Source organism: Helianthus annuus, chromosome 14 (assembly GCF_002127325.2).
Source record: "Helianthus annuus cultivar XRQ/B chromosome 14, HanXRQr2.0-SUNRISE, whole genome shotgun sequence".
NCBI lineage: Eukaryota > Viridiplantae > Streptophyta > Magnoliopsida > Asterales > Asteraceae > Helianthus > Helianthus annuus.
Window position 1 is genome coordinate 80,363,268 of NC_035446.2, and position 16,207 is coordinate 80,379,474.

Below are 16,207 nucleotides of genomic sequence, written 5' to 3' on the forward strand. Positions count from 1 at the left end.
TTTATATTAATTCATTAGAATAAACTTCTGTTTTACTCCTCGTGGTTTGGTCGTTTTAACGGTTTTGCCCAATCATTTAAATATAGCCATTTTACTCTCTGTTCTATGACGCTTATCTCTATTTCACTTCTCGCCCCTAACGCCATCCAATTCAACTGTTAAATCATTGTCACATGCCCCTCACATGAGGGGCATTTTAGTCGTTTCCCATCCTCCCTTATTTTATTATTAATTATATGTATATATCTACATTTACATAAATATGACAAATAAAATCATTCCCTTCCATCTCCGCATCTCTCTCTATACTATAACAACCACCACCCACACCATTTGACACCACCCCCAACCCACCGAACAACCACCACCACCCTCTTCCGCCATCTCCACCCGGCAACTACCACCACCACCCTCCACCATTTCCACTAACCACCACTACCATCACGTTGTACCAGCTCCACCCGACAACCACCTTGCAACAACACCACCTGATCGCCACCATCTTGCAACACCCCCACACGCTTCGGCGGCCTACTTAACTGCTCGAAAATCCTTTAAAAGCAGATCTAAAACGAGATTTCAACGGACTCCACCGTCACCATCATCATCTGAGTCTGGAAAGTCGTCGGAGCTAGAGTTCTTGGGTCGAAAACCTAGGTCACCGTCACTGTCTGAACTTAGATCCACCGTTCGGTCCCCTTCTCTCATATTTCTCTCTCATTCGGTCTCTCTGTCTCTCATATTTCTCTCTTATTAGGTCCATTTCTCTCTTTCTGTATACACATTTTGTTGGTATTTTCTGAATTATACAAAGAATGAAAGAGAAATAGGAGTTTGAAATATGGGGATTTTGAAATTAGAGGGTTTGATGATACACGTTAGGGTCCGACTTGGAGAGAGAGAGAGAGAGCAGGTGTAGTGGGTGGGGTGGTGATGGTGATGGCGATAGATGTGGTGGGTGGTGGCGGCCTGAGAAGTTAGAGAGAGAGAGAGAGAGAGCGAGAGAGATAAATTTGGCTTGGATCTCAGAAATGATGGAAAACGACGAAACTAATGATGATTCCAGTGTTTTTTGGGGCTAGGGAAGTGATTCTTGGCAGTGGTGATGATTGCCGGCGGCGGCACTTGCAGGAGAAGAGTTGGCGGTGGTGATGATTGCCGACGAGGCACTTGCAGGAGAAGAAGATGGTGAATTGAGATGAATAGGTAGTGGGTGAAACCCTAGAAGCTGAATTGTAAGTTTTAATAATTATGTTAATAAATACTTATCTTTTATTTTTATTTTTCTTATCAATAAAAAAAATGTTAAACATATCTGGGATGGGAAAAGACTAAAATGCCCCTCATGTGAGGGGCATGTAACCAGGATTTAACGGTTGAATTGGATGGCGTTAGGGGCGGAGAGTGAAATAGAGATAAGATTTATAGATTAGGGGAGTAAAATGGCTATTTTTAAAGGACTCGGGCAAAATCGTTAAAACGGCCAAACCACGGGGAGTAAAACAGAAGTTTACTCAATTCATTAGCTTTAGTTTTGGTGCAGTTCAGGTTGGTTCTGGTGTGGTTGTGTTTTGGAACGAGGCATACCCAAAACGGAACTGTAACTTTTAGTCAAACAAAATAAAACCGAATTTTAAGGTATTTGTTTAGGTTGATTATTTTAGTATGGTTTTGTTAGTTGATTAGGCTTAGGCTTGGTTATTCGTTTTTTCTCACCCTTTTTGCATCGCGCATTATGTGGTTCATGCATGTCAAAAATGTGTTTGCAGTAAATAGATTAGTCTAAAAGGTTTGCTAATCATTGTGACCTTGTAGTAAATAGATTGAGTTAATTGCCAAAATCGTCCCTGAGATTTGGGCACGCTTGTTATTTTCATTCAAAATGACCTTTTTGTACCATTTTGTCCCCCACGTTTGGCTTTTTTTTTTTTTTTCCATTTTCATCCAAATGACTAACTTAGTTAAAAAAACACCGTTTAATGAGGGGTATGTTTGAAATTTTACATTTAAAAATAGGGGTATTTTGGTCTTTTGGCTTTATCATCTGCAGCTGATATGCTGTCACAACTGCATTTAACTGCTCCAGATCCCATGAAAGATCACTGTTTTTTTCAGACGATCACCCCCTTCTTTTACGAACGAAGAGCAACGGTTTTTACTAAATCTTTAAAGAAACCTTCGACTGTCGAACAACCCGACAATGATATGAAGACAAAACCGTCGAATGAAAACGATCCTGAAGAGTTTGACTTCGACTTTGACTTTGACTTTGATGATGTTAATGATTCGTATTGGACGGATAGGATTATTCAAAACCATACCGAAGACCAAGCGTTGCAAGTCGATGATCAAAACGGGGCAGTGGAAGAACAACAATAGGTAGTGGAATACGAACCGGAAAAACCCGCAAAACGAAAACGCCGATCAAGTAAAAAACAAAAACGGGCTGAACCTGAACCGGAACTAGAAGTGGAGGAAGAATCAGAGATCGATAGGAGAAGGCGGGAAAATCTGGCTACAGAGATTGTATTGAAGTTTGAAGAGGGTATCAACTTCCGTTCAGAGGTTCAGTTGAATAAAATGTTTAGGTGATTCGGGCCGTTGATGGAATCAGAGAGAGACTGAAGTTATGAAAAGTTATATACGCTGCGTATAGCTTTATACGCAGCGTATATAAACTTTGTGAAAAACTGATGCTTCAAACCCACCAAAATTGACCCCAAAAAGTCTGATGGTTTATATACGCAAAGACCAATTAGTGCGTGTACTCCATTTTCCTTTGGCTATCAACGCCACCACATGATGCATGATTAACCATCCCCCGCTTTTTACGTTATTTTCACGAAATTAGTAAAATAACGTTAAAATTAGTGCACTTTCACTTTTGCCTCCCGATGACCTACACATATATACATTATATGCGCATACCGCAAGCGGAGCGTTAAAAAGTAGTCAGTACAAACATGAAACTTTCAACCATTTTATTTTATTTTTTTACTTTCACAAAAAAAATCTAATCATTTAAATTAGGGTGCTCATGCTTGATTCAAAATACCAAGTAATTCACTCCTTAAATACTTTAGATTAATACTGCTTAAACTAGAGGGTAGGCCCGTGCGATGCACGACATGACCAACAGTTAGCGTCCTTCATTTTGTTGTGCGTTCGGGGAAAATGTTTATGTATGGATAAAAGATAATTAGCCGAAAGACAATGTAAGAGAAGCCATACAAAACGTGATAAGAGCTTGTACCATGAGCCGGCCACACAAAATTTAAGGCGTGCATAGCACAGGAAACTTTGTTGCGTAATCTGTTTAAGAACAAACATGTATGCCAAGTCTAAAAACATACATTACAGGAAAAAAACTTAAAGGAGTTCATAAAGCTTCCGGTTTTATTCAATAATTCACGAAATCTTCTGCCGCTAACGCATAGCCATGTAGTCGACGTTCCCCTTAGTAGTTTCTTGTCTACAACAGGTTTAAGGAAGTAAACATAAGCAACGGGTATGAGCTAGTCAAATCAAATATCTATATGCTTATAGGCAAAATATATACCTTTCACCTGGAGCGCTACCCACAGAACCATCTGAATAAAAACCTTCATAAGTAGGGCTGGGAAATAAAAAAAGGAAATGTTAGGCAGAACTTTAACTTGGATGATGTATATATTAGTAGCTCATATGCCATTATTTTGTACAAAAAATTGATAGAATGTAACTTCGTTCAAGTAGTGACACAACACAAATGGATATGATGTGTAAAACGTATATGCTTATAGGCTAAATACATACCTTTCACCTGGAGCGCTACCCACAGAACCATCTGAATCAGAACCTTCATAAGTAGGGCTGTGAAAGAAAGAAAGGAAATGTTAGGCAGAACTTTAACTTGGATGATGTATATATTAGTAGTTCATATTCCATTATTTTGTACTAAAAGGTTGATAGAATGTAACTCCGTTCAAGTAAATTCCCATTTATGAACTGAAGTTCAAGCTCGTTGAAGTTCAGTTCATTCCATTTAGCTATTTGGCATGTATAAATAGGGGAAAAAAGCATAAACCAATGATTTAACTTAAATATCCAAACGAACAAAGAAGCATAAACAAATTCACTACAAATTTCATCATAATCGATATAAAGAAAGGTAACCTTACGGAATGTGGGAATCTAGTGGTAATGCCCGCGCGTTGCCGACTTACCGGGGGTAAGTTCCATTACAATGCATTTCAACACTAAAGCGATGGGCTCGTATGCGTTCTCAAATCGAAAAAGCACATATCAAAACCAATGGTGTCGATCGTTACTATTTTGCAGTTCGGCCACCAATAGGCTGATCACTTCAAAGGATCATGCTTCGGTCCAAATTAATGTTGGTCATTCGGACGAAAATGGTCTATATACTGGTCAATTTTCCACCTTTGCACTCTGCGGTTTCGTGAGAGCCCAGGTTTGTCCTTTTTTTTTTCAATTTTACAATAAAAATATTATTTTATAATGTTGGAACAGTATATTATTACAATGCTAGTTATAAAACTTTATGGGTTATCTTTTGCATTTTTACCTGTATGGATCAAAACTGTCATCAGATTAAAAGTAATATATTGAAAACATATGTTAGCTCTTGTTTATTATTATTTATTAGTTTATATTATTTATATCTATTTTCATATTTTTTCCATTTAATAAGTATCAGTTTTATAGCGAGTCATAAAGAAATAAACATGATGTTTGTATCATATAATATTCAGTTTTGTACATTTACTTAAACACAACACAAATGGATATGTAGTTATGTGGTTCATGGAATTTGGTAAGTCAAAAGTATATATAGAAACTTACATGTACTTTTTGATTGTTTCTTTGAGCTTAACCGGTGTTGGTATTGTCATCACCCCTTTACCCTTCCTAGTCATGGGAGTAGGAGTGGTAGATCCAACGGATTGACAACTGGTTTCGTCTGGGAGCACACGCTTGCAGTTGAAGCTCTCAAAGGCCCCATGATGGTAGTATGTAGATGTGTAAACTTGGATGGTTCGGGTGGTGCCCACAAGTGAGTGTAAGCAGTTTGGGAGCGCTGAGATGCTACCGTTAGAGTTCTGTATTATGACTGGAGTGAAGCTATCCTGGATGCTTTCGGAATAAACGGTGTAGATATGCGAGAGACCCGATTCCACATTGAGTATAGACTGAGCAGTGGTGCTTGTTAGAATCTGTGCAGTGTCATCGAAGCACACGATGACCGCATTTGCCGTGGAATCGAGCACATCAAGTTCAAGATGGAACCTGTATTTTTTTTTCAGATGTCTAAGTGTATAAAGGCGTTTGCCAACGCAGATAACTATAGAATACCAAAACCAAACCTTGCTCGGGGAAACATAACTGGGTTTTCACAGCCAGCACACCACAACTCCCCGTGATCACACGATACACCTTTCATGCATTTTCCTCCTCCACACATAAGTCTGAACCACTCTTCGCTATTACGTACGCCTTTAATCACCACACGACAATTGAACTCAGCACTCTGCATGGATTAGAAGAAACATATTTAATGTATGGATAATAATAATAATGCCGGGGGAAACAATCGAAATTATAGAAAGTGTTGATACCGTGTGTTTCTTATTTTCTCGACCATGGCGTAATATTTCTTCAAGGGTCGCCAAACTTTCAGAACAGTTAGCAACAGCAGTGGTTTTCTTCATGTTGGCAGGTGTGTTCCGATATTTAGTCACATGTTGCATAATGAAAGGGAGGATGCTTGAATGTAGCTGTGTATTTATAGAGACATGATAAGTAGGCTCTTGGGATGACCTGTGGCAGTTTTCATTTTAATGAAAGTTTAAATGCAAAAATGTTATAGGATCTGAATATGAGAAGTCATCAGGTGTAAAGTTGCTCACACATCTAATTGCATTAATGATAACAAATAATAATAATAATAATAATAATAATAATAATAATAATAATAATAATAATAATAATAATAATAATAATAAATGATGATAACATTTATTTTGATGTTATGGAATTTGAATATGAGAAGTCTATATATATATATATACTAGATTATTAGACCCGTGTACTACACGGGTTTAAGGATATAAATTTATAAATTATTTAAATTTATATTCTCTACAAAAATTTACATAAGTGAAATTTTTACCATAGATGACGTATCAGTTGGTCATGTGTAAAAACTAATTCTTGTAGAAACAAACTTTAAGGATATAAATTTATAAATTATTTAAATTTATATTCTCTACAAAAATTTACATAAGTGAAATTTTTACCATAGATGACGTATCAGTTGGTCATGTGTAAAAACTAATTCTTGTAGAAACAAACCAACTTTAGATAGAAACTGTCCTATACTTTTGTTTATCGTCATGGCAAAACATAGGACGAGAGGAAACTGTCTTCTTTTCAATTAAAACGGAATTCTTCTATTTGGCGGTATTAAACGAAATCTAGGGATAAATGTTCAAGTGCCAATATTACTTTCGGATAATATGTGTGGTTTGGCAAGCCTAAAAATATAACTTCATTTAGGACATCCGGTGAGTTTAGACTTGCATCAAAATTATTATGAAGATATTTTATCCTTAAACCCGTTTATTACACGCGTCTAATAACATTGGAAGTGTTTTCAAAGCATGGGATGTTTTAACATATAGTAAAAAATCTTTTTAAAATAATAAGAAGATGTCCCATTGATATTAGTTGAAATTGTTTATTATAAGTAGAGTTGTTACTCATAACTAAGTATACATTGTAGATAAGTTAAAAGTAAATAATCATTATGTAAGTAAACAATAAAATATTTGTTACTATTAAGTTGTTAAGGATTTTTTATTGTTTTGTATTAACTAATTAATTAATTAATAATAATAATTTTAGTAAATTAAATGAGATAATGACATATGGCATTAAGTAAGCTCTTGTTTTAGTATGAGAATGCCATGTGTCATTAAACATACTCTTTTATTAGTACTAGATTAGATAAATCTATATTAATAATAATAATAAATGATGATAACATTTATTTTGATGTTATGGAATCTGAATATGAGAAGTCTATATATATATATATAAATCTATATATATATAAATCTATATTATTAAATAAAATGGATGAGTTAATTGGTTAAAATATTATTTGAAAATCGTTTGGTAATTCCTGAAAAATGAAAAAAAACCAATTTTAGCAAAATAAGCAAAAAACCATTTCATAATTTTTTTTCAAATGTATGATAATATGAACTATGAAGGCTAAATAAGTACCAGATACGCTCCGTCTTCTCTGGTATTGATGGTTGCGTGAAATACGACAGAACTTCGGTCAGCATATCTTCGGAGCTAATATTGGATGTCCATGTCGATTTCGAAACCGAAGAATGATTACCTGACCTTAATAATTCTTAGAATTAACATCAGCTCCATTATCAAGCAGCAATGCAACAATCTAAAACCACAAAACACCAAAAAAAAAAAAAACAACAAACAGCATAACCACAATAATTCTTAGAATTAAAATCAGCTCCATTATCAAGCAATAATGTCCAAGTAATACCGGGTTTCCAATCGTGTCCGTTACATAGAAAATGTTTAGAGCCATACCCATTGTTGTAGATATCTCGGCCTGTGTTACGTTCATCGCGTTTTCTCTAAACGTTCGTGTCACTTGGGCCAACAGCCCGGGTTTATCGGGTTTGAATAGCTCGAGACGCACACCCTCGGGTGCCTTTCTTTCAACCGCGGCTTTTAAACACATGATCACTCGTTGCTTTTCGGCTTCTGAACTAATCTGGCTTCCATCTATATGTCTGATATAAAATTCCTGAAAAAATGAAAAAAGAAACCAATTTTAGAAAAATAAACAAAAACCATTTCATAATTTTTTTTTAAAAATGTATGATAATATGAACTGTGTGCGATTGGAAATTAGGTCAACTGTCAGTGTGTTGAAGACGAAATTTGGGGAATTTGTGGAGGATAATTAGATGATGACAAATTGGTGATTTCCGTGAAAATTCATCGAGAAGGGGTTTGTTTGTGGATGATCGATTCCACAGCTTCAGAGGTTGAGAGTCGATGGCTTTCTCCACAGCTTCCCTAATTTCCATATTCAAAACCCTAATTAAAAGGAATAAGGTGGATGGAGGCGGACTTAGGATTTTGTTCCTGCAATTCCATCACAATCTCAATTTCAATTCACCAATTCACCAATTCACCAAATCAATCAAGTCCTGCATATGCGTATAAACAACACAAATACTTACAGTGGAGCGAGAGATTTGAGAGACGCCATGGACGCTTGCTTAACCATGGGGGATTCATCGGCGAGAGAGGAGACCAAAACCTGGATCGCGTCTGCAAAATCAGGGAGAAAAATAATATTAATTGGAGAATGAAATTGAGAAGGTTAATGGAGGAATTAGGGGAATACCGGGAGCAGGAATGGAGTTTCCAGAACTTGCTGCCATTAATTAATAATTAATGATAAATATTATCAGTGCATTCGAAGAGGAGAAGGAAGAAGAAGGAGAAGAGAAGAGAAAAAAGGATCGCGAACGACAGACACCGTGTGATGCCGGGGTGTATAGTGGACAGGTGGGCGGTGGCTTCATCATCGATGGAGGCGGACTTATGATTTTGTAATATATTATTTTAATCAATATTGTTTTAAGTACTGCATTTAAAACATCATAAATGTTGATTTTAAAACAGAACATGTAACTAAATTTTAGATTATATATAGATACTTTAAGTAATGCTGACACTATTGTTTAACTTTAAAAAAGGGTCCAATATGTATAAAGGTAACTAAAGAAGAGTTTTTTTTTTCCCAAACTAGTGTGGGTGGAAAACTTATTTACCAATAGGTGATTTGAAAAATATTTATCAAAATGGGTGTTTTTTAAAAACTCATTTTTCTCACTCTTAATCTTAAACTGCTTTTAACAAACATAAGAAAAGAGTTTTACAATAAATAACATATATATATATATATAGGGGGCTGCTAGAATGAAAACCACGTCGAGTTGTAAGAACCGCGAGAACTACACCCCACGGGTGGGCGTTCACCACAATTTTTTTTTACAACTAGATGTGTAAATTATAAACACAGCCGTAAAAAAAAAAATTTAAACGCCACGGCCGAGGGGGTAGTTTTTACACCATAAGTTTGGTGTTTTTAATTTTTTTTCTTTTTTCTTTTTTTTTCACCAAACTTGTGGTGTAAAAAACTACCCCCCCGGCCGCGGCGTTTAATTTTTTTTTACGGCTGTGTTTATAATTTACACATCTAGTTGTAAAAAAAAATCGTGGTGAACGCCCACCCGTGGGGTGTAGTTCTCGCGGTTCTTACAACTCGGGGTGGTTCTCATTCTAGCGGCTCCCTATATATATATATATAGGGAGCCGCTAGAATGAGAACCACCCCGAGTTGTAAGAACCGCGAGAACTACACCTCACGGAGCGCCGTTCGCCATGATTTTTTTTACAAGTAGATGTGTATATTATAAACACAGCCGTAAAAAATCATGGCGAACGGCGCTCCGTGGGGTGTAGTTTTTTACACCACAAGTTTGGTGAAAAAAAAAAGAAAAAAGAAAAAAAATTAAAAAACACCAAACTTGTGGTGTAAAAAACTACACCCCACGGAGCGCCGTTCGCCATGTTTTTTACGGCTGTATTTATAATACACACATCTACTTGTAAAAAAAAATCATGGCGAACGGCGCTCCGTGGGGTGTAGTTCTCGCGGTTCTTACAACTCGGGGTGGTTCTCATTCTAGCAGCCCCCTATATATATATATATATATATATATATATATATATATATATATATATATATAGGAGAAAGATCCGTTAGGAACCACCCTTTATTGCGAGAACCGCGAGAACCAATGTAAACACAACCATAAATACCTAAAAATAGCTAAAAAACACACAATTTTTTTTAACATTTTTATAAAAAAATCGCTACTTTTATTAAAAAAATTGGCTACTAAAAGTAGCGATTTTAATGTAAAAAATATAAAAAAAAAATTTTTATGTGGTTTTTTGATTTTTTTTTAGATTTTTTAGGTTTTTTTGTGGTTTAGTTTTTAGTATTTTAGCTTGTGAGGGGTGGGGGGGGGGGGGTTAGGGCTTTTTTAGGTTTTTTTGGGGGTTTAGTTTTTAGCATTTAGCTTGGGGGGGGGGGGGTTATTTTTTTAGCTATTTTAGGTTGTGTTCACATTGGTTATCGCTATTCTTGCAATAAAGGTGGTTCTCGCATGAACCTATACATATATATATATATATATATATATATATATATATATATGTATATATGGGGACCGCTAAAATGAAAACCACCTCCAGTTGTAAGAACCATGAGAACTACACCGTACGGGGCGAGTTGGACCAAAATTTTTTTTCATAAACGTAGATGCGTGTATTATAAACACATTTGTAAAAAAAAATTCAAAAAAAATGTCGTGAGTGTAGTTTTGAGCACCACAAGTTTGTTTTTACGGGTACTGTTCTCATGGTTCTTACAACTGGAGGTGATTTTTATTTTAGCGGTCCCCTATATATATAGGGGATATATATATATATATATATATATATATATATATATATATATATTGTTGGATAGTGATAGTTTGGAAAAAAAATTAACGTTTCTTTAATTTTGTTATTAACTTTTTGTTTTAACTGAAAAAAAATATATGTTTCTTTAATCCTGTTATGAACATTTTGTAAATATTTTGGTAATTATTTTTTTCACCATCATCATTGTGGAAAAAAACTTAAAAGAAAACACTTTTTGGTAAATATTTTTCAAATCATCCATTTTGATAAATATTTTTTCCACCACTATTCTTTTGGGAAAAAAACTCTATCTAATTACATTGTTGAAACAATACCTCATTGATTCCAAAACTTTAACAAAAATAAAAAATAAATATAATTAACTTTTGTATTAGTTTCTTAATACCAATTTGAAACGTATGTAAGATTATGTTTGTCTTAGTTAACATTTCAAGGTATCATGACAACCTGCTCATTTTTAATAAATTTTATAATAAACATTTATTTTTCCTTATTTATGTCTTACTTTATTGATCTTTTATATTTAAGACTTATATTTTTTTATTTATGCATTATTTTATTGTGCATCAATAGTCTTGTAAAATATTTAACAAAATTAATTGCTAAATACTAATTGGTTACTAGATATGTGTAACGTTGCCCAAAATAATGCTACAATAAATATTATACAAATAAGAAAATTACTAGAAACGAGCGTCGCAATGCAAAGTTCTCACCGTATCGCGCGGGCACTCTACTAGTGTTAATTAATTAATTAATTAATGTATGCATTTTTATATAACAAAATCATCAGTAAATTAATATTATAAATGAAAATAGACATCAAAATTTCATTAATGGCTAGTTACAAAGATGATATTAGTAATTTTTCTAAATTTATATTGGAAATTCCATAAGAGACCCACATATCAAAAACAAAATTATTTGGTCATCAATATACTTTGAACGTTAAGTTTTTTGTTTTACGTTACATTCTATTTTGTGAGTTAACGCGCCGCAACGCGCGAGTAGGGTTCAACGTTTATCTGTCTATTTTTTTCTCTTTTTTGACATGCCCGTCGCAAGGCGTGTATTTATGCTCGTTTGACATGTTCGTTGCAACTCTAGATCGGCTTATGTTTTCTATGTTTTACGTTTTAGACTAATTTCATTGCATTAACACACCGCAACGGGTGTGTGTGATTCGACGATTTTACGTTTCCTTTTCGTTCTGTTTTATTTTTTTTCTTTTTATTTAATTATTTTGTGTTTACGATCAATAAACATGATAGTACAATATATGTGCGTATATTATGTTGTCATGAATTATATATATTAATAAAAAGTTGCGATGAATAGTAATTGAAAAATTTTAAGTATTTATTTTTAATTTTAGTAATATTTTATCTATTTTTTATTTTATTTTTTAGTAATAAATAGTATTTGAAAATTCTTAGGTATTTATTTATTATATTTGGCATTTATTTTTTTATACATTTGTTTTTATTTTTAATAGTAGTTTATCTATTATTCATTTGATTTTTCAATAATAAATAGTAATTAATAATTCTCATATAACTGTTTCATTATTTTTCATTAGTAGCATTATATTTAGCATTTAATTTGTTTTTTATTATTTAACTTACGTTCGTTAACTTTAAAAAAAAAAAAAAATTCTAAATCTGCATTTATGTTGATTTATTTTTTTAACTTTCCAAGTTATTTGCTCGCGCATTGTGATGGTACGTTAGCACGGACATTGGATGGGTATCGATTTGGTTCGTTACAGTACCGGTATGTTCATGCACTTGGTATAGAAATCAACATGTGTTTTATCGACAGAAACGATAAAAACGGTAGTCGATACCGACACCGATGTTGTTCAAACGGTATCGATCGTTTCAAATTATGACGGTACTGGTACCGATATTCAATTATCGTCACAGACGGAGTTGTATAATAATTTTATTTGAAACCGGACACCATAAATATGAATACGGATAACAACGGTACCGATATTGTTTGGTACAATATGCTAGCGATTCGATGTTAGTTTATCGATAGAATAAAACAATAAAAATAAATGCCAATACCGAACTTACGTTGTTTGTTCGGTTTTGGTTCTGTTCACTACGGTAGCGACAGGATATTTGTTATCAAACAAAAAACCATAAAAATTAATACGTATCGGTACCGAAGTTGTTCAGTCCGGTACGGTATGGTAGCGATACGATCTTAATTTATCGAAAGCTAAAATAATAAAAATAAATACCGGTACCGATACAAATGTTGTTCAGTTGGGTTCCGTTCGGATTTGTACAATAACAACACAATAGTCCTTTTCAATAAAGTTTATATGATAATTTTGAAACAAAAAACATAGAATGCAAACCAACCGAACCAATATCAACTAAACAATATCGATGCCGGTGTCGATAATTGTTTTTATTGTTTTCGATCGATGTAAGGTTTTCTTTTTCGTTTACTATAACAAGTGTAGGTACCGTAACAAACCAAATAGATACCAACCGAATTCTCATCGCGAAGCGCGGGGAAAAATTACCAGTTTGTAATTAAAAATAGATGTCTACGATTATAAAGTAAAAGTAGTTAAAAATCTCAATTTGAGAGGCTTAAACTATAAATTCAGAAGTGTAGGGGCTGATCAGTAAATATGGCAAAGTGTATCATATCCAATCAATTTGAGACTGCCACCATAACGCATGACTCACCCAATTTAATACTCATCTAATTTATTCGTCATCAATGTAAATTCTTTTATAAAAAAATGAAGACAAATATGTTTGAAACCCCTCAAGCATAGGGGTACAATGTTATGAAGCACAAAAAAATATAAATTAATAGTATGGAAATTAAAATTTCGCTTACATTTTTATACTTAATAAATCTGTTTTTTTTTATTTTCTTCATATTTTGTTATAATATCATTAAGTAATCAAAAATATAAAATAATACCTAATTATGTGTTCTTATGACTTTAATGTTCAAATAAATTCACATATCTGAATTTTTATTAGATATTAGATATATTTATATTAACTCAAGATATTAATGATTTATTTAGATATTATATATATTAATAATATTATTAAATTAATATTTAATAAGTTGAAAGTAAAAAATTCTATGTGGCATTAATTGAAGTTTTTTATTAATATTTAGATTAGATAAATTTATTTATAATTAATTTAGTTGAATAAACAAATAACTACTTAAACGAATTAAATAGATCCGAAATTCAATAGTAATGGAAATCAGGTGATCGATTTTTACTAATTTTGATTTCATCAAATTGTAGCAATGGAAACCATCGGAAAGGTGATCGATAAAATATGCTGCTTCATCACTGGCCACGATATTAGTTGTTGGATGGCTCACCGCATTGTTGTTGTAAGTATACAACATACCAATTCATTAATTTAATTAATGTTTGGTTGTGGATGGTCATTGATGACGGGGGTAGCTCAAACCTTAATAAACTGATTAGAGACACAACAGCTTAAAAGGTTAAAAGGTTAAAAGGTTAAAAGGTTCGGAAATGTTCCAACGGTCATGAACAGTAAAAAGGACAAGCACAGTGTCCTGTCACATCAACACTTAACGTGTGAAACCTCCTGCCCAGCTGCAACCAGACCATGTGGGAGAGCACACCCTTTTGTCCGCAGGTCCAAACCCTTCAACCCCCAAAATGGGCAAACCCCTCACTGCAAGCACAGATTCACTAGTCACGGGTTTCTCCTTTGAGAAACACCTTCCCCTATAAAATGCAGGCCATTTCACCATACAAAACACCCCAGGATCAGCAGATATCACCCTAACTCTCTGATTCTCCTTCTCCCTCTTGAGAACTAGCTTCATGCTTGCTTCTCTTCTTCACACTAAATAATTCATCTTCCCCAACGATCGCTTTCTGGGTTGATTTCTAATCAGCTCAAGATCCAAGGAGGATAAAAACAATACTAGTGAACCTCTCTCCACGTCTTGCAAACGTGGGGGGACCCCACGACCTGCGTTAGGCTAATCTAACCCCTGAACCCTTTTACCCAGAGATATCGCTACAGGCCTTGGTCTTGTATTTGTTGCATCAACAAGTTGGCGCCCACCGTGGGGCTACGCCGCTAACTTTATCTTAAAGACCAGTTGTGTAGCTCCATTTTCTCTTTACATCATGTCTGAAAGCGAGTCTCTCGGTCAGGTAAATCAGGTGCCTAACAACACCGATTTAACACCAAATTCGGGTCGGATCTCACCGGTCTTATCTACACCCCTTTCTACTCCCGAAAGTACTCCAACGGGATATGTTCCTAGAGTTCACTTCTTTTCAAACACAAACCCATATCGGTCAGGGGTTGCACCTACTCAAATCGATGTAATGCGTACACCGGAACACATAGATCTAACACTTGAGGGAGTAGCTAGAAATTTCTTACATGAGAGATTTTTTCTCAACTAGCATGTGAGCTTAAGAAAGGGAAAAAGAGTGATAATAAGACTAAATTATGAGGAGTCTAAACCCTCATTATCACCTGGCCCTCCATCTCTTCCTTTTAGCAGCTCACGTTCAGCCACATCTTACCTTAAAGCTGGTCCTAGTGTGACAGACGAACCATTCAAGCCTTTAAGCTTTTGGGAGGCCAAGTCCAACCACTACCTCCTGACTCGTTACAACCGGTGCACCTATGGGGCATAAAACCACTCTTGATCAATTATGGTAAGTCACCAACTTCAAGTGTTCTCCCTCCCATTGCTACTTCGTGAAAACAAGCCATGGCCACCCTGCCTTCGGCTCGGTGATGAACACATACATGGGAATGCCTTATACAGTAAGCCTTTAAGGCTTTAACCTTTTGACACATATGATGACATCTTTCATGAGTACCATCAGAAAGCCTTTAAGGCTTTAACCTTATACCCTAGCTGATGACACGGATGATGGAAAAAATTTCCTTTGCAGCACGTGAAAAGTGGATGATGACACAGAAAGCCTTCAAGGCTTTGACCTTAATTTCATTAACCAAGTGCCAACCACTCACCAGGGTACCTCAAGCGGTTACCCAGCTTCAAGGGTAGTAGAAGACCTCTCAAAACCTTACAAGCCTAACAAACTTGTCTTGCTTCTCCCAACAAATCGTTGATTACAAGTTTCAAACCCAGATAAAGATGCCATCACGGTACTAAAGACTACCTCCAAATCTTCGCCGGGATTGCAAGAATTGAAAAATGACCCAACTCCGAATGTTGTCTCATGTTCATGCAAACCCTTGAAGGGTTTTCACGCATATGGTTCAATGACCTTCCTGGACGAAGCGTTCAGACCTTTGACGATCTTAGCAAAAGTTCCCTATAACAACAGAGGCATGTCAATGACGCCACGATAATCTTCCAGACCAAACAACGTGATGATGAACGTCTCAGAGACTTCATCGAAAGTTACAAGAAGAAAGATTTAAGTTACGCCAATGAAAAGATTAGGGTTGCAAGGTTCATGAATGCTAAATTCCAAATATTTCACAAGATACTTCAATAAATGTCTGCCCAAAACCCTTGAAGAAACACTTGAAAGGGCTGAAGCCCACATTCGAGGAGAATAAGCTGT